This window comes from Schistocerca piceifrons, chromosome X, assembly GCF_021461385.2.
Source record: "Schistocerca piceifrons isolate TAMUIC-IGC-003096 chromosome X, iqSchPice1.1, whole genome shotgun sequence".
In the NCBI taxonomy this organism is placed as follows: Eukaryota; Metazoa; Arthropoda; class Insecta; order Orthoptera; family Acrididae; genus Schistocerca; species Schistocerca piceifrons.
The window spans coordinates 342641475-342663568 of record NC_060149.1 but is presented as its reverse complement, the minus strand read 5'-3'; the positions used below and the strand labels follow the sequence as shown (position 1 = coordinate 342663568).

At 42.7% G+C, this 22094-nt stretch overlaps 1 pseudogene; it reads left to right on the top strand.

Moving 5' to 3' along the window:
- Positions 1-6834: 6834 nt before the first annotated feature.
- Positions 6835-6952, top strand: LOC124723769 (annotated as a pseudogene).
- Positions 6953-22094: the final 15142 nt, after the last annotated feature.

Genomic DNA, 22094 nt, shown 5'->3' with positions numbered 1-22094 from the left:
CTTTGCTGTCTCTGAGAGAATTACAGTGTCATCGGCAAGCCTCAAAGTCTTTATTTCTTCTTCCTGAACTTTAACCGTTTTCCAAATTTTTCTTTGGTTTCTTTTACTAATTGTTCAGTATAAACACTGAAGAACATCGAGGACAGGCCACATAGCTGTCTCACTCCTTGCTGAGCCACTGCTTCCCTTCGACTCCTATAACTGTCATCTAGTTCCTGTACAAGTTTTAAATAATCTTTTGCCCCCTGTAATTTGACCATGCTACTTCCAGAATTTTAAAAAAATACATTCCAGTCAATGTTGTCAAGAACTAACTCTTAGTCTGCAAATGCTATAAATGTAGATTTGCCTTTTCTTAACATACATTCTACTATAAGTGGTAGGAAATGTATTACCTTGCGTCTTCCTATATTTCTCCGTAACCTAAATCGATCTTTTTGGAGATCGGCTTTGAAGAACAAACACTGTCAAAGACGCTTCAGAAACGTTACTAACAAAACCCAGAAACCAAAAATGGCTCTGAGAACTATGGGACTTAACATCTGAGGACATCAGTCCCCTATACTTATAACTACCTAAACCCAACTAACCTAAGGACAACACACACATCCATGCCCGAGGCAGGATTCGAACCTGCGACCGCAGCAGCAGCACGGTTCCTTACTGAAGTGCCTAGAACCACTCGGCCACAGCGGCCGGCAGCCAGAAACACTGTTTCACTATTCCAACGAATAATAATACAAACTGACACGTTAAAATCACTGACTGACGGCTCTCATCTGAAAAGAATACAGGTTACTCACACAAAGTGAAAATGTCCTGGTCCTGTTGAGACTATCTGGAAGCTAGATTCAACGACACATTCAGCTCTCCTGTCAAGACACGGAATTAAGGCACCACAAAACGCTGACGTCTGCCTTATAAATACAGAGTTAAAGACCTCTTGGGACAGTCTATAGTCAATATACTACAAGAATAATTTGAATCAAGTCTAATGACATCCATAACAACGAATACAGATCCCTCAGTGGCGTCGGGAGTCCCAGGGCATTGTCCGTAGCGGCGTCGGCGTGGCCAGGATGTTAGAATTGGAGTCCTGTCTCAGAATCAACCAACGATGTTAAGCGGTGCGCCGGTTTAAATACTGCCTGGCGTTAAGCTTTCTTGCGATTTGTTTCGGTCAGGTGTATTGCAGAAGCACGTGGGGGTTCCACAACCCGCGACCTCTAGCGGCGCTGCTAGGGCCGCCTATTGGAAAACGAGGATGCCGACTTTTCGGCGAAAATTAATTGCCTGGAAAGCGAGCAACCCGAGACGCTGACGTATGATGTGTAGCCGACTTAGCAGGCGTAACGTCACGCAATATCATCCCTTATCCCAGGAAGACGTGGAGAGAGCGTAGCTCATCTTGATGTCTACTTGCTGCTCCGTGCCCTCCGCCGTTGCCAAGGAGGGGTCCGGAATGACGTCACTTTCATCGGCGTTGGTTCTGACGGTGCGCGCTGGTCAGCGGAACTGGTTGATGGCAGCAGTTGAGATGACGTCGTTGACACAGCGTGGCCTCTCCTGGACCTGTATATCTGGAGAATGAACAGTAGGTAAACCTTCCGTGTTTGGGATTTTGCCTTTGTACGAATAGTGTCACATTTTGTCTATATGTTTCCGGCAGACCAAGCCGTTCGTCGGGGTCATTTCGGGCAAAGGCAACCAAGGATTTTTGTTACTGTTGCAGGGAGCCACTGTTAGCGTCTCTAAGAACAAAACATGGGCCCAAAAACCTTCTTGAAGAGTGTAGCGGTGGTGATAGGTTTTCTGTGATGATTCCTGATCGATTGACGGATGGATGATTGGAATTTGTGACCTATGAGGTTCATCATGTAATTTTTCAGCGGCCGAGGCTCTGACTTGTGTAATGGCAGGATATGAAGCTATGAACAAGGTCAAGGATTCGTGCAGAGAGTGATGACGGTGTAATTTTGATATTTAATTCATGAACAAACGGAGAAATCGTTCTGCTACGCCGCTGGAAGCAGGATGAAAGCTCGCTCTTTGTATCAATTGTTTGCCATTCTATTTACAAAAGGAAGTAAATTCGGCTGAGGTGACCTGTACTAAGGCCTCTGCTTGCCCTGCTATTGAAAAACTTCTTGCCAATGTCTGTTTAACTGGATGAGGAGTTTGATATATAGGAGAGAGTTATGACCCAGAAACTGTCCAGCAATAGCCTGGTGTAGCCTCGACCATGGCGCAAAAGTGGTTTCTGATGTTTCTGCTATCAGAGAGCCGCCCCTGCTGGACCAAATGAAGGAGTTCGTTGGAGACTGGGTTGTCTGCAGAATGCAATGGACCACTCACCCACGTACATAATATGAGACAGGACTGCTACAATTCCATAGTCAGAAGCTTCTGGTGCTAATACGAGCGGTTTCGATGGATTATAGGTGGTGAGGCACATGGGGTGGAGCAGGGTTGCTGATTTTCTCTGAAAGCCCTGTCATGGGATGGTGTCAAATACCGCGTCGCATTTCTGCTGAGGAAGTTATGAAGAAGTACGGCGATGGCTGCTGTCTGTGGTATGAATTACCAGTAATACTTCAACTGTCTCAGTTCTGACTTGAATTGGCCAGTATATATTGCTATGGGCGATTTTGGAACTGCCTCAACATACTGACGTGTGCGACGAATGCCTGCAGCACTGAGGATACGTTTCAGATATTTGCTCATGCTGAAAAGAAGCTAGACTTTTCCTTATTGCACGTAATATTTGCTTTCTGAGATATTGAAAACAATATTTCTAAGTTGATCCCCAAATCCTCAGCACTTTTGTCCACTACAAGGATGTCATCTAGGTAGTTTGCTATATGCAGCACATCACGGATGGAATGACTGAGATATCTTTGGAAAATGGCTGGGACGCTAGCCACTCTGAATGACAGGTGGCTGTACTGGTAAAGTCCAGATGGATCAATGATTACTGGCATCTGCCAGGATTCGGCATCCGGTTGAAGCTGAATGTACGCATCTGTGAGGTCAGTATTAGCAAGCATCCTTCCACCCACCAAACAAGTCAAGATGTGCTCCACCTTTGGAACTGGAATGAATTCACCACGGACTGCAAGTTTATTGTATTCTTAAATCACCACATATGCATATGACGTTATTCAGCTTTTCTGCTATGACTATAGGCGTGGCCCATCACATGTCTGAGAGAGGGGTAAGCGTTTCCTCATCCCGTGATCCTTATAATTAAAGTTACAGCATGTCCCGTAGGGCAAAGGCACTTTACGTGCTTTAAAGAATCTTTGGGTGGCGGATGGGAGTAGGATGATATGGTATTCAGACTCCCTGCCACCTGATCCTTGTTGGGAAAACACTGAGTTGAATTTTGCAAGCAATGTGTCAAGGAAGTCAGGAACGTTAAGGGAGTGGTTGGTGCTTGTAGAGTAGTGTATCTACAGTCCCTATGCGTTGAAAAGGTCCATTCTCAATACAGCCACAGCTCTTGGACAGTTCACTACAAGGAAGCAGGTCTTGGTTGTGTGGATGCCGTAATGGACCTTCGCAGTGAATTGTTCCGAAAAATGTGCGAGGCCATTGCAGTGAATTCTCATCTGAAATTCCACAGATTGGAGGGTTTTGAAGCCCATCTACTCATCAGACTGCCAGTCAGTGATGGTTGCAGATCCTGTGTTTAATTTAAAACTGAGTAGCACAACATCAAAGTGGATTGTCAGGGAGATAATGTTTGTGGTCGTTGGGAACATTGATTTTATATATGCTATGTCTACGAAAATTTGTCTCCAGTCGCTGTTCCATCTTCCAGCGGATCGACCCTCTTGTGGTCCACTGACATTTTTGACAATGAGTGACACACTTCTGTTTGATGTCCAGGCTTCCCTCACGTTGTACACTTCGCCCTGCAAAAATGACATTGTTGACAGGGATGTGATATAAAACACTGGCTACACGATGACAACTGTTGACGCCGGCGTTTCGGTCCCTTTTTCGTTTTATACCATCTGTCGATCCGCCTTGGCTGGTGATGGTGGTCTACGGGTTGTCCTGTCAGTAAAAATTTTGAGCGGCTGTTGAAGAGCTGCTACCGAATGAAACGATTTGCCGAAAGCGTTCATGATGGGCAAACGTGTATCTAACTAAGGGTTTTTCAGTTTCAGAAAGTCCATGCAGAGGGTGTCATCTGGCGCATACTATAATATGACGTCACTGGCTCATCAAGCTACGTAAGGCTGTTAGCAGTCCTGATTAGTGCACACAACTCTACAGTCCCTGGATAACATTCGTTATCACCGAATCAATTATCCGTATGATTTGGCGTTCTACAGCTTGTGACACCTGAAGAACTTACGTCTCGCTGCCGCTAAATGGACCTAAGAATCAAAATATTCAAGCACACTGGATTTGGTATTGGCCCACCCGTAGCCTTGATGACAACTTCCACTCTTGCACAAATACGTTCAGTCAGGTGCTGGAAGGTTTCTTGGGGAATGGTAGCCCGTTCTTCACGGAGTGCTGCATTGAGGAGAGGTTTACATATCGGTTGGTGAGACCTGGCACGAAGTCAGCGTTCCAAAACATCCCAAACGTGTTCTGTAGGATACATTATGAACAGGTGCTCGATCGTGTTGAAAGATTCAATCGCCATGCCCGAATTCCTCTACAACAGTGGGAAAAAAGATGCTGCTTAAAACATCAATGCAGGCCTGTGCTATGATAGTGCCTCGCAAAACATCAAGGTGTGCAACCCCCCCTCATGAAAAACACGATCCCACCATAACACCACCGCCTCCGAATTTTACTGTTGGCACTACACACGCTGGCAGATGGCATTCACCGAACATTCGCCATATCCACACCATGCCATCGGGTCACCACATTGTGTACCGTGATTCGTTACTCCGGACAACGTTTTTCCACTGTTCAATCGTCCAACGTTTACGCTCCTTACACCAAGCGAGGCGTCGTTTGGCATTTACCGGCGTGATGTGTGGCTTATGAGCAGCCGCTCGACCATGAAATCCAAGTTTTCTCACCTTCTGCCTAACTCTCATAATGCTTGTAGTGGATCCTGATGCAGCTTGGAATTCCTGTGTGATGGTCTGGATAGATGTCTGTCTATTACACATTACGCCCTCTTCAACTGTCGGCGGTCTGCGTCAATCAACAGGCAGACAGAAGTCCAAACCTTCGGCAAATTGCTCGTGTACCCTTCATGACTGCACGACACAAAGCTTTACGCCTCGCCTGGGTCCGCCAACACCAACATTCGACTGTTGGTGACTGGAAAGATGTTGCCTGGTCGGTCGAGTCTCGTTTCAAATTGTATCGAGCGTATGGACGTGTACGGGTGTGGGGCTCGTGCAGTTGGAGTGATATGGGACCCCTGATACTTCTAGAAATGACTAACAGGTGACACGTACGTAAGCGTCCTGTTTCATAACCTGCATCCACTCATGTCCAGTGTGCATTTCGAAGGACGTGGGAAATTCCAGCAGAACAATACGACATAGTCCAGTATTGCTACAGAGCGGCTGCAGGAACATTCCTCTGTGTTTAAACACTTCCGCTGGCCACCAAACTCCCAAGAAATGAACATTAATATGCATATCTGGGATACCTTGCAACGTGCGGTTCAGAAGTGATCTCCACCCCCTCGTACTGTTACGGATTTATGAACAGCCCTGCCGGCCGCGGTGGCCGTGCGGTTCTGGCGCTGCATTCCGGAACCGCGGGACTGCTACGGTCGCAGGTTCGAATCCTGCCTCGGGCATGGGTGTGTGTGATGTCCTTAGGTTAGTTAGGTTTAAGTAGTTCTAAGTTCTAGGGGACTTATGACCTAAGATGTTGAGTCCCATAGTGCTCAGAGCCATTTTTTTTTAACAGCCCTGCAGGATTCATGGTGTCAATTCCCTCCAGCACTACTTCATACATTAGTCGAGTCCATGCCACGTCGTGTTGCGGCACTTCTGCGTGCTACACGATATTACTCAGTTGTACCAGTTTCTTTGGTTCTTCAGTATATAATACAACAGAGAAATCCTCTTTTTGATTACGTTCAATTACGTTGTTCGTCACTTACTTTCTTTACTGCTTCTTCCTTCTTTAGTCTATCAGTCCACTTCACCTCACCAGTTATTCTCCCTTGGCAAATTTCAAACCATATTTGATTAATTAAATGTAAACCAAATTATTTTATTGGAGCAGTATGATGTTGCCGACATCAGTATCTATACCCAAAGGTGTGTCTCAAGAGGTTCCGTAATTTGACACTTTGAACGTTACTGTGTCACCCTTGATTACACAGTTACTAATTTTCCAAGTTCTTACGCATTAGTAGTCATGCAACTTTAATGAAACTCTATTTCTATACTGCTTAATAGTTGTTGTGACCTCTAAGACTTTATGCGTTCTCTATATTTACCGGTCACTTCTGTTCCAGGATTTCCTGGTCCATTCTCCTTTTCTCAGGTCCCTAGCCTTTATACTGATGTTCATACCATCGTTTCATCTTCTACATATCCTTCCTCAGCCTCTTCTGCTTTCCACTGATCCTGAAAATGCTACTCGGATTCGTCTTTCTTCATTCATCCTAAATAGATGTCCTGCCCAGATCAACCTTCTTTTCTTCATCCTTCGCCCAATATCAGCTTGTGAGTATAGCTCTGCCGAATTTGAACTTTTCAGTTTCCTCTAGTCCTATGAGTGAAGTTCCTACTGGGACCAAATACTTTCCTTAATACCTTTCTCTCGAAGACAAGCAGTTTTTATTCATCTCCTTTCCTTAATGTAAATGTTTCAGACCCATATAGAAGCACCGGCAACGGCCTTGCCACAGTGGATACACCGGTTTCCGTGAGATCACCGAAGTTAAGCGCTGTCGGGCGTGGTTGGCACTTGGATGTGTGACCATTCAGGCCACCATGCGCTGTTGCCCTTTTTAAGGGTGCCCTCAGCCTCGTGATGCTAATTGAGGAGATACTCGACTGAATAGTAGCGGCTTCAGTCAAGAATACCATCATAACGACCGGGAGAGCGGTGTGCTGACCACATGCCCCTTCTATCTACATCCTCCACTGAGGATGACACGGCGGTCGGATGGTCCCGGTAGGCCACTCGCGGCCTGAAGACGGAGTGCATGTAGATGCACCAGGAGAATTACGGTCTGGTATAGTCTGACTAAAAAAAAATCTCGAAACGGCTCTAATACATAGGAATTCTTATAAGCCAAAATTTGATTAATTTGCCACTGTGATCCTTGGCTTAATGTCACTTTCCATTCTATTGCCTTCGCTAAACATGGACTGAAGTTCACCATGATAGGCTAAACATTTTACCTCTGGAGGACATATATTACGATGACCCAAATGAAATCGTAGCATGAGTATCAGTACTCACAGCATCGGCTGCTGCTGGGAATACAGGTCATATGAATGAAATGATATCAATCATTCCAGAGCTTCGAGAAAGATGTATCACTGTGTAATTACGGAGACAGTTGTGCATGAGCTATTCCGGTCAGTGCACAAAATATTCCCGCACAGACATACGATATTACAAGAGTTGAATGATTTATGGCAGGCTGATCTTGTAGATATCTGAGAATATTCACGATCAAATACAGGGGTCATGTAGATTTCAATGGTCGTAAACATGTATTCCAGATTTGTATGGGCTCTGCCTAAGAGGGTAAAGAAGGGGAAGGAAGTTGTGCAGGTGTTTGAACAGTTGCTGCAGACAAGAGTAAATTGGTATCCTGACAACTTTCAAACCAGCCATGAGGACGAATTTTACAGTAGGCATCTCAAAGCAGTAATGGAACGATATAGAATAAACCAAAACTCAAAATTCTTCCATTTGAGCTGGTTATTGACCAGTATATCATGATAATCAAAATCCAGATCTGGATCCAATTTAATCTTCATTGATTATACAGGTAGCTAGACATTCTACCACATGTTATTGACGAATATATCTGGATTATTGACCATAATCTAACAGTTATCGATGTCAGGGAGAAGATACTAGCGTAATGGCACAATTTCGCATCAAAATAAAACATTTGGGTGAAAGCTCACAGTTTACTGTATGACAGGACACGCAAACTTCAAGCCATGCAGTACCGTGACATGAGTGCTAGGAAAGGCATCAGAAGATCTGAAAGTGGTATTCACAATAACCAACCAGTTGAACTCCATATCCCTGGGTACAACTTCTGTGGACTTGGAACGAAGCTGAAAAAGCGTCTAGCTAATGGAGGTAAGGGAATTAATATACTAGACGATGCATGAAAGGAGCACAGTATTGCTTGCACTACAAATAAGGATCGTCCCATTGCAGGCCGAATATTACCTGATAAAACTAAGCTGAAACATTGAAGGAAGTACACTGGTACAGAACAATGTATTGCTGCATTCACAGTCGATAGAGCAATGTGTGCCAAACTTATATTGGGTGCTGAAACATATTTTAGGCGTATTATGAATGCAGTTTGTCATTCACAAAAAACGAGAGAAACCTTTGGCATGTTTAAAAAATTACATATAGACAGCGGTGGCAGCCGGGAAAGGTATTTGAGGCATAAATTAGGAAGAAAAAGCAAACAGAGAAGTAACTACAGGAAGCTGTAAGACATACGACGTATGACAATAGAGGACATTGCTATCCGTAAAGAACTATATTTAAAATCATACAGGGAACAGCTGCTCATTAAAACTAATAGTGATAATTCCAGACACACTGCTTACAAATATAGCTCTCCTTAAACTTATGAGAAAACTCAAAATCCCAAGATTGCACAGTGTGTTTGTATGGGATACATTGCCAAAGATGACGTGGAAATCCAGAGAATGTGTAATCGTTAATTTAGATGTTGCAGGAGGGTATAGGAGTCACTGTGTTATGTCTGTTAAATAAAAATTGAATACCATTTACTACTTTGATTCAGTTGGCTATTTAAGGTCACCAGAAGAATTACGTCATTACTTTACCCACAAGGGCCAAGTTTTCTACAATTTTCGACACTACAAAACTTCAGTTCATGTCCCTGTGGTCATGTATGTCTAATATTTCTCCTGATGATTGCATCAAAACAAATAGTATACACCATACTGCATATGCTGAAGTTAAGATGCAATGTTGTACACTCCGACTTTAAAAGAACGTTCTTCTATGTTCAATGCAAACTACGTTTTTACTGTAGATCTGAGTAAGGGGGAGTGGAATACTATATTGGCCTCTCTGCAAACATACAGGCACAACAGCATATCTAACGTCACTAGTGCAACAATAAACTGCATCTGGGAAGTGAAGAAGCTGTGGTAACATTTCCTGGCTTTTGCGAGAATAATTTGACTATTTATACAAAATGATATGTAAAATGCTCTGTTACATACAAATGTTGGAATTTTTAAAACAGAAATAAAAACAATAGAAAATGCAGTGGACTTTAATCTTGAAGGTTAAATAGCGTCGCTAGATGGTTTCTCGAGGGGTTAAGAGCTGGAGAATAATAGTGATAAAGTTTGCGAATCGAATCAACAAGCAGATATACTGCCAGTGAGTGTGATTCGTGCTGAGTGTAATATTGTGATGAATTCGTACTTTAATGACAAAATAATGTAAACTAGACACGGATTTTTCCCAACAGTTGGTCAGGATTATAAAATTGTGGAGTTTCCTAGCTAGCCAGTATACCTTCTAGTGATTTATCAGACATTGGATCATCTCCAGCTGAATTTCATAGATCAGACCGAGAGTCTAGTCAATTTTCGTGGTGAGGATATTATAGCATGTCTTCATCTGAAGCAGCATCATTGGTATAAAGTGTAAATACAGTGTACACAACCATCAGGTCACTAGCAGCAGAGGCAGAATGTGATAACATGCGAGAATTACGATCTTATCAAATTAATAGGATTGGAACCTCGCAATTATGTTATTTGACATAAAAACTACAGTTCAGTATGATGAACGTATCATTTGTCAGGAGCATTTTTCCCACAAAACTTTTGCTTAAGGAACATTTAATAATAACGATGAGCTAACAATTATCATTCAACATGAAGACTATTTAACAAGTCCAAGCAAGAATTTCCTATGTTTGGAAGGGATGTGTACACCTCACAAGGAACCCCTTGAGTGCAAGGTCGCAAGTTTTATCTTTAGTAAGGCTCATATGGAAATGTTGACAGTTATGACAGGAAAAACATGAGCTGCAAATGACTCACCACGCGCATCAAGTGGGCGAAGGAAAGTGAAAGTCCGGGAGATGCAGAAATCAACCTTCTATGAGATGTATGTGCCATATTTTACAAAATGGTCATCGTCGACATTCAAGAAATGTTCAGAACAGACCTTGCGAAACAGTCTGTCGTGGAACTTATCATGAAACTAGCTCTGATTTAAAGCGTAAGTGCAAATAGTGCGATGATATGTTTCATAGGCAAGTACAAAGAACAACATCCAGAGGCTTAATTCGTGCAATGGTTCCAGGATGGATGAACTGATATGTCACGCTTTTTTCAGGAGGAATAGTTAGCTCTAAAGGAGTCTGATTTTTATACACAGACCAGTACTGAATCAAAAGCAAGTTATTTTGGCCATTGGCCAAAAGCAGTGCTCATATCATGCTTGTAATTCTCTTACGCCCATTTTCCCATTCATGCTTGCTGTGACGTAAATATTTCCTACTGCCCTTGCAAGATCACACACACGAGAAAGAATCGTATGGGGCACAACACCTCCAACATATCCCTGCACAATAAATAACTTTCCACTCAATTTACCATTCAGATTAACAGTCGGTATAATTGTAGACGAACGCTTTAAAGCATTGTTATTAGTTGATCCTGATTCTCATGGTTCCTCTAAGTTCCAGGGTTCCTTTCATATGAATATCCTCTAAATCCCGATTGGTTGGAATTAAAAACAAATTTTTACTGAACAATGTGATAAGTTTGTTTATCTCATCTATAAATTTTCGAGCCGATTCCGCAGTTTGATGTGTACCGTCCAGTTGGCACTTTGTTTGAAATTTTGTTATCTTACGTGTCCCAATTTTGTAGCACTGTTTGAAGATATGGAACCATCCACTGCTTCCCTTGAAATCACTATAATCTACGTCGTGCTCAATTTGATGTCCATAGTTAGTAGGTCACAATAATGTACATGCTCTAAACTGTATCGAGCATCTCTAAAACGCGCAAACTCCAGTTTTTGTAACAACTGCAGTTTGTCCTCCCTCGAACATCCGTAGCTTTTCTTATGCACTACAAGGTTATATTGCTGCGTACTCGAAATCTGCTGATAACTGTTACTTTCCTATGCTGCAGATGATCACCCACGTACGTAATTATGTTTATTACCCGCTGCCTCGACAATGATTATCCTTTATTATATTTCACTGGAGACCGGATTTGTGGTTCCCTGTCCGACAAGGAATATGAACCACATCAGTCGACACCTGTTTCAGTATAACTTTCACTTGTTAATAACATCTCATTATCATTGTACTCCTCGTGTACGTTGCCCGCATAGCCGAGTGTATACATCACACATTCCACTGACTCATCTTTCAGAAACACAATTATTGCATTGGTCACTTCTTTCACACTTTGCAACATTCCTTGTGTTCCTTTCTGACAATTTGTCAAGTTAGGTAACTTTTAATGTAGATATAATTCAATGTTGCTTCGTTTATCGTTGCCATTGCTCTGCTTTGTATCAGCTCCACTAGCACCGTAGCACTGCTGCAAGTTACTCGGCGTCTAAGCAACTACACTCAGTAGCCTCATAGTGTGTTCACCATTTGATACCTCCAGTCCCATCCCCTTTGGCTATGAGCAGCCAATAACATGGTTGCATGGTAGACACTATATGAGACATCGAATGCCATAAACATCATTGGCCTTTTGCGACCTTGCCTTAAAGGGTTTCCTTATAATAAGACTCCAGCAGCACCAGTGACATACTTACACGTACTTGCACATAATGCAGTCGGTTTTCTGTTTCAAGAAATAAGATACGAACTTAATAGCGTCGAAATCGACTGCACCAGAAACACTGGAAGGACAACGATTCTCAAAACATACATCTCTGCATCAACATCAGAGCTGAGGGATGTGGCCGTGCGGTTTGAGGCGCCATGTCACGGATTTCGAGGCCCCTGCCCCGCCAGAAACTCGAGTCCTCCCATGGGAATGGGTGTCTGTGTTGTTCTTAGTTTAAGTAGTGTATAAGTCTAGTTATGATCGATGATCTGAGCAGTTTGGTCCCTTAGGAATTCACACACATTTGAACATCAACATCAGACCTGAATGCTTTACAGAACCGTGGACGGTTCATACAATGATCGATAGGTATCTACTTTAGTGTGTGTGTTCTACCCAAAACGTTAATGGGCTTCTTTGAGGACGTCAAACGTATTCTTATGAATACTAAACAGCAGTTGATACTAGTTCGATGTGCTGATGATGATAACTCATACACTGTAAGAGACAGAGAAGTACATATAATTATGCTCCTTAAAATGGTGCAGATAGTACCATAAATACCTCTGTCAGACGAATAAAGGCTGAAACTTTTACTTGTGCTGAATTCTGGAGTTCAGCTACCATTAAATTTCTGTGTGTAGGAGCTGTTCGACTATCCAGACCTTCCACACTTATGTTGCCAAGCGTTGACGATTAAGACATACACTCCTGGAAATAGAAATAAGAACACCGTGAATTCATTGTCCCAGGAAGGGGAAACTTCATAGACACATTCCTGGGGTCAGATACATCACATGATCACACTGACAGAACCACAGGCACATAGACACAGGCAACAGAGCATGCACAATGTCGGCACTAGTACAGTGTATATCCACCTTTCGCAGCAATGCAGGCTGCTATTCTCCCATGGAGACGATCGTAGAGATGCTGGATGTAGTCCTGTGGAACGGCTTGCCATGCCATTTCCACCTGGCGCCTCAGTTGGACCAGCGTTCGTGCTGGACGTGCAGACTGCGTGAGACGACGCTTCATCCAGTCCCAAACATGCTCAATGGGGGACAGATCCGGAGATCTTGCTGGCCAGGGTAGTTGAATTACACCTTCTAGAGCACGTTGGGTGGCACGGGATACATGCGGACGTGCATTGTCCTATTGGAACAGCAAGTTCCCTTGCCGGTCTAGGAATGGTAGAACGATGGGTTCGGTGACGGTTTGGATGTATCGTGCACTATTCAGTGTCCCCTCGACGATCACCAGTGGTGTACGGCCAGTGTAGGAGATCGCTCCCCACACCATGATGCTGGGTGTTGGCCCTGTGTGCCTCGGTCGTATGCAGTCCTGATTGTGGCGCTCACCTGCACGGCGCCAAACACGCATACGACCATCATTGGCACCAAGGCAGAAGCGACTCTCATCGCTGAAGACGACACGTCTCCATTCGTCCTTCCATTCACGGCCTAACGGTGTGCGGGACCGTAGCCCAGCTTCATGGAGACGGTTGCGAATGGTCCTCGCCGATACCCCAGGAGCAACAGTGTCCCTAATTTGCTGGGAAGTGGCGGTGCGGTCCCCTACGGCACTGCGTAGGATCCTACGGTCTTGGCGTGCATTCGTGCGTCGCTGCGGTCCGGTCCCAGGTCGACGGGCACGTGCACCTTCCGCCGACCACTGGCGACAACATCGATGTACTGTGGAGACCTCACGCCCCACGTGTTGAGCAATTCGGCGGTACGTCCACCCGGCCTCCCGCATGCCCACTATACGCCCTCGCTCAAAGTCCGTCAACTGCACATACGTTTCACGTCCACGCTGTCGCGGCATGCTACCAGTGTTAAAGACTGCGATGGAGCTCCGTATGCCACGGCAAACTGGCTGACACTGACGGCGGCGGTGCACAAATGCTGCGCAGCTAGCGCCATTCGACGGCCAACACCACGGTTCCTGGTGTGTCCGCTGTGCCGTGCGTGTGATCATTGCTTGTACAGCCCACTCGCAGTGTCCGGAGCAAGTATGGTGGGTCTGACACACCGGTGTCAATGTGTTCTTTTTTCCATTTCCAGGAGTGTATGCTCAGCTAGAAAGCTCTTGCTTTACTATTCTAGCGTGCAGATAGGTAGGAAGGGGTGCCGGAAAACGATTGGTGGGTATGTGATAACTGTAAACCGACCAGTGGCAGATTTTACTTAAGCTCCCTGTTTTTGCATACAGTAACCTACAGCTTATCTGGGACAAAAACATATATGAGCATTTGTATAACATGTTTGCAATGTTTTACCCATCTTACCACGAGGTTCATGATGGTTTTGGACGCACTCTCAGCCCACACGAGGTTTAGGATTTATCACCAATAGTGGTGATAAATTTTTCAAAGCAATAAATCTTCCCTGCCGGCAACGCAACATACATATTATTGTTGCATGACCGTCTCTGAAACCACTTGCCACTTACCAAAATTACAAAATGTATAATATGAATGTAGAGGCGTGACACAACATGTGGATTATTTTACAATGGTACCCCAAGTGCGAACATCCTCAGAGACACACGAGGGTTTCATGATCAGATTCCACAATTTGTGTTTAAACATATTGTGTGTGACAGACACATTCTCTGGCACTGGAGAAGTATTAATTAGGTATTCCTTTATCGTCACTTCACCCAGACCCCTTAATTCAGTACGTCCTTTCAGAACTTGAAAAACAACAATGTGATTGACAGGACTTTAGCATGCAAAATGACAGAATGATGATGGTGTGGAGTATGAAGACACGATGTCATCACTCCAAACTTATGTTCTTAGACACAGCATAGTTTACGTCAAAGGTCATGAGAAGATACTGGTTTCAGGAAATTTATATAAATGCATTTATTCAGAATTTTGTAACATACAGATGTGCTGCCCTCAGCCACATGAACGAGAATCAGAGATATGGACAACATGAGTTTATCGACGTTTCATAAAATAAGCAAATACCATTGAATTAGTTAACCAATATTTTTTTTAAACATTGAGTTTATTCAGTTCATATTTTCCACATCCCTACTTACAGCCTTCAGGAAAGTATAATAACATGTCTTCTGTGCTCCTTATGAAAAATAGGAGAATTGATCTTCATGACGTTGGAAGCAGCAGTAGTCGACTTCTAAGGGCATCCAGGGACCCTTGCGAGCCTCTCTGTATAAGATAAAATGCCAATCGTCCAGTACATTAATGGATGTACATACATGGTTTGGAAAGTGGACTCTTTTTCTAGCGTCCATGTGTCTTTCGCCAGTAGGTACTAACAGACATGGTGAAGCTGTTCCTGAAGTGACCTCGGCTGAGAGCCAGAAGAAACCTGACAGGTCGTCTGAGCTCAGACTGTACTACAGCTGCCTGTTCTTCATGATTTTAATATCATGTAAACGGGAAAGTTGCAGAAATGTGTGACTTTTTTTGTCTGGATCAGTGACATGTGTGCAGGAAACACTCCATACCATGGCACCATAGTACTTGCCGTATACGATCGCAGAAAATTCGAGAGGCAGAGGCCTAGTTATTCAGTTCACATTTACAGTTTGGATGTGGCTGCAGAAAAATGCAAGCTAGGAGATGTGAAGCATAATGTAGTCAAGCCTCTCTATTTTTCCAAAGTAGCTACTCAGCATCCTAAACATGTACATTTACTGCTATTCTCTGAAGGTCAGAAGCATCGCTATGTCTGGGTCAAGGACATGTCCCACCTGCTTTCTGCCATAATGCGTAAATACAAGGAGACAAGTCATTTTTGCCACAGATGTCTCAACGGTTTTACTAAGTGTAAGTATTTAGAAAGACATCTAATTGATAGCTCAAGCTAGGATCTGGTATGGATAGCAATTGTAAAAACTAAAATTTCTTTAAGTTTAGGACAGCCCACCACCAGGAATGCCATCCCTTTTTCGTATATGATAACGTCGAATGTGGCACAGTGTAAAGTTGACCCCACAGTCTCTCACATCACTTTCAAAAAATTACATGTAAAGTATGCAGCAGTGTATCAAGTTGTATGCTCGTATGCTTCGAGTTTCGAGAAATTCTGATCATATGTCAGGAGTAATCCTGTACAATGGCTGCCCTCCCAGTTCGAAAAACATGCATTGAGCGCTGATGTTCTTTATAGCTACAACGTTTTAATGACCAACTCACAGAAATTGAGTCCCAATACAAGCATGCAGTTTAATCTCATATTTGTCGGCTGTCACTGGATATAAACATGGAAATTCCTCATACAGACCACTATGATATAATGGGGAAGTTCTGCAGTGCAACTCACAATGAATGTAGCTTGAAGCATATAATGCTACAACACATACCAGTCTTCTTCCATAATTTGAGCTGTTATGATGCTGATTTTCTAGTTAAGTACGTAGCTGATTCCAGCTCGAAAAATATAAAATCAGTGGCATAGATGACAGTGTAGGAAAATACATTTCATTCTACATGTCAGGCACATAAGGAATATCTCTCTGTTTCCTGGATTCAGTACAATTCATGTATGCACCCCTTCAGAAAATAGTTGAGAGAATACATCGAGGGGAAATGGATGTCACCAGAGCCGCATGTCCCAACAATCCAAAGTTTCAGCCTTCCCCTACTAATAAATAGATTTGATGAAAAGACCACAAACACACAATGCCTGATACCACCACATACACCAGCAAACTCACAGGCACTGCCATAATGGATGTGAAGTAGAGGCATGGGGAGAGAGTATGGCAGGAGTTCGACATTCATGATTCAGAGGGATAAGCTATGTTGTACATATGTGCACTTGCCCACAGACGTTCTTGAGATATACCAGAATATATGCCTGAGCACACACAGTCTGAATGCTTAGTTCGACTACACTACACGAGTGCTTTTGTTAGATGCAGTGATAAAAAGACACGTAGCAACATCAAACTGTTGACAGACGTTGATATGTACCTTTATTTGGAAAACGGTGAGGCTTGGCGCTTTACATCGTTCCGGTCTAGAGCCTGTGTATTGGAAGAATTAGTCATGCGTGCACAGTGGTAGATGGTATGAAGCGGGTTCAGTGGAGTACGTAGTTCTAATTTTCATCTGCTACAGGACAATAATTCACAGAGACATTCATGAAACAGGTAAAGAAAATATTTTGGTCAATTGTTCTGTTTATTTCTAAAGGCTTCTTTGCTTATTTATTTTCGTACAGTTTTGTATATGCTTTTAGTAGTGTGAATGATGCGTGAATGTGGTTAAAATAAATATGTCGATCGTTGTTTTACTGATAAACGCTGTACGAACTAGCGTGAGAAATTTTTAAGACAGTGTGAATGCAGACGACAGGGAATTTTATATCATAACATGTTAAGTGAATATATGGGAAAAGGAAAGGTAATTCGAGCGCAAATGAAAATAATTAATAACAAAAATTATAAACAAAATATCAGAATGTTACATTTTTATTTCGCGAAAAAATACAGTTTGAAAGTGTGTTATTTGGTGATTGGTTAGTTATGAAGAAAGCCGACTGACGCGGGAGAATAATGTTTTTCTATTGGCATTAAAGGAAATTGACCAGTCAGAACGGAGTATTCTTTGCGCGTCTTTTCTATTGGAGAGATAGAATTCTTTCAGCAGTAAAAGAGTTGGAGCTCAGCCTTTCAATGGTACGGTCGTGCATAGTTTGAGCTCCGAAGTAAATTGTAGTTTGCCGGTTTTAGTAGTGTTACATGCCTCTAAAGTGCTTTAAAGTTAAGGCATGTTTATCCTGGTGTGTTTTTTTGAAAGTATGGATTTTTAAGTAATTTTATGTATGAGAAAAGACAGTAATTCCGCCTGCCGTATTGAGCGGATCAGTGACTAAAAACTTGAGTGCACTAGACACCGATAAACTTAAAGTATTGAGAGCATTTTCATTTAAGAACAATCCGTGCTTAGTATCTGTTCAGACTTCGGGAAATACGTTACCATAAACTTGCTAAAGTGAATGAAAGGGTTTGTGCATGACTGTGTTAAGATTAGCACGGTCTTGGCAGTGAACCTGTAACTCTCAAGGTGCAGAACATACTGGCGTATTGTGACGAGCCAGTTGCTCAGCCACCATTGACCAGACGTTTTAATTGGTGAGTGGTCTGGAGAATGTGCTGACCAGGGCAGCAGTCGAACATTTTCTGTATCCAGAAAGGCCCGTACAGGACCAGCAACATGCGGTCGTGCATTATCCTCCTGAAATGTAGGATTTCGCAGGGATCGAATGAAGAGTAGAGCCACGGGTCGTATGATGCTGTAAACAGAACCTGGATTCATCCGAAAAAATTACGTTTTGCCATTCGTGCACCCAGGATCTCGATCAACGCGAGCAGCAATTTCGCTATACGGTAAACCGCAATCGCGATAGGCGAATATGTAATGGTACGCATTTCTCCTCCTTACACGAGTCATCACAACGACGTTTCACCAGGGAACGCCGGTCAACTGCTGTTTGTGTATGAGAAATCGGTTGCAATCTTTCCTCATGTCTGCACGTTGTAGGTGTCGCCACCGGCGCCAACGTTGTGTGAATGCTCTGAAAAGCTAACCATTTGCATATCACAGCATCTTCTTCCTTTTGGTTAAATTTCGTGTCTGTAGCACGTCATCTTCGTGGCGTATCAATTTTAATGGCCAGTAGTGTATTTATTTATTTGCATGTGTCTGCATCGTGTCGTTTGAAGCATCTCCAAGCCCAAGGGTGCTGTCACAGGATACATCCCTTTGTGCACCATTACAGAGGAAGGTTTTAGGTTTCTTTGCCCCAAATTTCAAACTTACGCGTATGGTTGGGAGACAATTACGGTGTTTTGATTAAGTGACCCTTAATTTTTGTTGTGCAGTGTAGGTTGTCTGTATAAAAATTCTTACGCACTCACGTTAAGAAGCAGTATAGCGTTAGCTACTGCTCTCACGCTTATTGATGGGTTTTGTTAATAATAAAAATATCACTTTTAAGCAACTAACATACTTATCGACCGCTTTCTTCGTCGCAGACAATCGCTGCTGCTGCTGCTGGCGCTGTCTCACACTGGACAGCAAATCGTAGCACACGCGCAACCACACAATAAAAACTGTTCAAAGGGGGCTTGCATGCCATCGGTGACGAGTGGGGCGATAGGGTCGCGAGGGGCTGAAAGTTGTGGGCCGCTAGTGGTAGGGAGGGGTTTGGCCTTCACAGGACACAGACGTAATGATGCCAGAGCTCTTGGAGTAACGATGCCATGACATTGACGCACGTGGTCGGATGCAATGACATCGGAATTCTAGGAAAGATGAGGTCATGGCTTTGATGCATGCCATGATGACAAATTTCCGCAATAATCCTTCAATCAGGTCCAAGGATATCTCGTTGTCTCCTTGCCCCGTGTTCTCCGCTCACCCCTGTGCCGTAAAGACAAAGACAAATCATCCAGCAGCATGTGGCGGTGCACTTACATGGCTACCCATCTAAGTACTGACCGCATCCAACGTTGCTTAACTACTGTGATGTGACGAGAACTGGTGCATTCAATGGGGAAGGGCCGTTGCAGTGATATCTAGGAATGACGAACATGGTATGACCAGATGTAAATGCATCGATCTCATGTTCGCTAGTTGTTACCCTTGAGTGATTGTGATCAATGCTTGCGTTGTAGCGTATTAGTAAACGACCAGTACAGGACCCACAGCACAGACGACATTATGTATAGCAGTGAACTGATGTAAGTTCTACATCCATTTTAATGTTGGCTGTGGCTGTAGCATGAAACACGAGTGCTATTGGGTGAACTGTGATGAAACTCAGTACAGTAACTTCATGACAAACTCTTTCAAATGGCTGACGAGATGCTAACTCCAAATCACAAATGCTGGTGTGACTGTCGATGTCGGGGGTAATTTATAATGTTATAGTATTAGTATTAATAACAAAAAATTTTGTTCCCTTCAGATGTAATTTATGAGAATTCTGACTGAATATCCCTTCAGCTACTTGTCCAGCAATGATGAATAATAAATGTCTGAGCCATTACAGACGGATGTGATCTTACTGGATTTAATAACAAAAGATTAAAATTTACAAGGTGTAAAATTGACGCAACGCAACGCACAGTGTTCTTGCATAGCATTGCTACTAACGTTCGTTTAGCTGCTGCTGCTCCACCATGCTCTAATCTGAAAAACGATGACGAGAGAAAACAAAATATGTATGTACTAGCCCGTATCTGTGAGATCTGATCTCAGTTTAATTTGCTGGTACATGACGACTCTAACCAATGAGGCTGCATGAATTCCGATGATACTGATGATGCTGAAAAATTAAACTGCATTCGACCAAAAGAAAGATATAAAAACAGAAGTGGTAATTGAGTTCCTAGAATACATTAAAATGTATGAGCTGTACACAGTGTTATTTTGTTCCCAGATTCTCTGTATTACTAAATATGAAAGACAAATGTTATTTTAAATATGATGTGGAAAGTTCTGACAAAATTTTAATAATTAGGAGTAAAGTAAACAGCTCATGGAATGGTATTCAGCTGTACTACAGCTCGAAAAAGAGTTCGTTCGTAACCTAGCGGAGTTTTCCGTCTTGTTTACGTGCCAGTCGACGACTGAAAGAAGTTTTTTTCCTTTCATATTCCTTTTCTGCATCAGAGTTTGTTACTCATCTACAATGAACACACTGTCAACAGGAGGTCGGAACAAACAAACAAAAACAGAACGAAAGGGTGAGATTTGGGAAAGTAATTTCAGTTACCTAAATCGGATTAAATTAAATAATTCTCTTTCTGTCGCAGGAGAATGCATTACGTTAAGCTACCATAAACGTCACAAGATACCTGAAATCCGCTATGATAAGCCTGTCTCTTGTACTCGAATTATTAAATCACGTCCTCCAGCTCTTTTTAAAATTGATCTTGAACTGTAAAATTTAATGCGAGCATTTTTCCACCGAGTATCCCAGATATTCGCTATCTCTACCCCACATTCCACAGAAAGAACTTTTCATTTGTGTGGAGGTATGGAGAATGCATGTTTGTCATTCTAATATAGTGATTTATCGGGGTCTTCATTGAATTATTTCTACTGTTGTTCGTGATAACCTCGTTTTCTACATTAGGTTACTCTCTTCTCATAGGACTAAGAATCATTCATTCCTACTCTTTGATGTAATCTTACCACAAACTATCTTTACCCTCATCTAGTCACTACTGAGGAAAACATTCTTGACTGCTTCTGATGCATTTACTCCAGTTACAAATGCCCTTTTTTCAGTATCAGACAGTTTTCCCGAATTTTGTGATAAATGTCTGGTTTTACGAACTAAACGAAGCACATAGCATAGCGCCTAATACATTAACTAATTAACACGGTCGCAGGACACATAATTATGCTACCCAGTCGCAGTTATTCTGCTTGACGAGAGTGGAGTGGTATAGAGCAAGAAACAGATTTACGTCTGCCAGTATTCCTCTGATACGCTCCTCTTCGAAAGACACTTTCAAAGGTTTCATGGATCCTGTGTCATTTCACGCGTCCCTCAAACAAGAATAGCACCATTGAAGTCAACTACATGCATTTGGCAACAGAAATCCATCGTTTCATGTGTTATTTACTACGTATGTTAAACTTGTATGGTGATCGTCGTCCATACTTTCCAACTTTTGCATCATCTCTGGCATCTTTGAAACTTTTACTAGATGTTTTATTATACACTTCCTAATTATCTCTTACCTTTTCATGCAGTCTTTTCTGTCTTAGATTTCGTTGGTACCATTAGCCAGCCAAAATATCTTGTACTTCAAACAGTTACTTTTCTTCCCGTAACTGTGCCCTGCAACCTCTGAAAATTTTTATTTCTTTTTTAACATCATCGCAATGATGTTTTAATCTCATTTCATGAATCTAATTTATTTTGCTGATGTTTCGAACGTAATCAATAGTACGAGTGCATTCCGCACCTAATAGTGACGCAGCGTAATATAAATTCGGACGAACATTGTTCGGATTAAGAACATGTAGGCGAGGGGTTGCGGGAAATAAATTACAATTTATCCTAATGGCTGTCAGCGCAGAGCATC